This window comes from Myotis brandtii, unplaced genomic scaffold (assembly GCF_000412655.1).
Source record: "Myotis brandtii unplaced genomic scaffold, ASM41265v1 scaffold500, whole genome shotgun sequence".
Lineage (NCBI taxonomy): Eukaryota > Metazoa > Chordata > Mammalia > Chiroptera > Vespertilionidae > Myotis > Myotis brandtii.
The window spans coordinates 507,378-508,954 of NW_005369062.1; positions in this window are offsets into that span (position 1 = coordinate 507,378).

Genomic DNA, 1,577 nt, shown 5'->3' on the forward strand with positions numbered 1-1,577 from the left:
AGAAACTCAACGCACTGATTCCAAAGAATACATACACTCCTATGTTCATTGCAGCATAATTTACAATAGCCAAGATTTGGAAGCCACCCAAGTGCCCATCAGTAGATGAGTGGATAAAAAAGCCGTGGTATATTTACACAATGGAATACTACTCAGCCATAAAAAATAAGGAAATCTGACTCTTTGGGACAGTGTGGATGGACCTGGAGAGTATTACGCTAAGTGAAATAAGCCAGTCAGAGAAAGACAAGTGCCATATGATTTCATTTATATGTGGACTCTAATGAACAAAATAAACAAAATAGAAATATACAGAAAACAGACTGACAGCTGTTAGAAGGGAGGAGGTTTAGGGGTTTGGGTGAAAAAGGTGAAAGGATTAAGAAAAAAAAAACAAAACCTCATAGGCAATGAGTTTTCATGGCAACTAGACAACAGCATAGTTATTACCAGAGGGAAAGGGCAGGTGGGGAGCTAGAAGAGTTTAAAGGGGGAATAAATGGTGACGGAAGGAGACTTGACTTTGGGTAGTGAACACACAATACAATATACAGATAAAGTATTATAGAATTGTATACTGAAACCTATATATTTTTATTAACCAAATACATTCAATAAATTTTTTTTAACTGTAAAAAAAAAAAGTGAGGATGGACAAAGTACGGTATTATCTCCAAATCAGCCGTTCTCAAACTTGGGCATGCATAAGTATATGCAAAAATGCAAAAAGTACATGAGGAATGCAAAGAATACATTTAAATTGTAATTCTGATTCAGGTAGTTTCTGAAATACAGAGAACTTTTCTAGTCCAAAAGAACTGAATGATTTGATTGATCTCTTAATTGGGGAAAGAGAGAGACATAACCTGTCATAACCTGGTTGCATGGGTATCTAGAAAAAAAAGCACCACTTCATCTCTCTCCTTCCCTTCCCCAGCCAACTGCCTAGGAAAAGTGGAGCTGTGTTTTGGGTCTGGGGGAGATAGCATGGCCTCAAAACAGTGCCCGACACATTCTTTCTCTCATTCCACTGCCAGGGCACTGAACTCCTCTTTAGCCTAATTTAGCAGAAATTTCCAGAATATTGTGAAAAGTGTTGGAGTGAAAGAAACTGCTTCTTGAACTGTGTTCTGCACCAAAAAAGGCAACCTCAGTGCACTCCCAGAGTGTTTCTAAGCCTCGTAGAGAAACTTCCTCTTTGAAAACATTGGCCCAGAAATCCCTGGGTGAGATTACTTCCTGTACAAAGCATGATACTAACAGCCACTTGGCAGATGCATGGAAAGCTAGAACAGGCCAGGGGAGCCAGGGAGTGAACCTGGACACTCCCGCTCAAGGCCTTCCATTCCTTCTGCTATTAAAGACCAGCCAGGCTGTCACTACCAGCTAACCTGCCTGTGTAGGGAAAGACCAGCTCCCAAAGTCTGCAAAGCAAGTCCTCTGGGAGGCTGTGGTACAATTGGCACTAACTGGGCACCAGCTCATGGACTTGACTTTGTTACAGTTCCTATTTTTAACTCTACCAATCACCCCATTCTGTGCTGAAAGCAGACAGCTTCTCACGGACCCAACCTGAG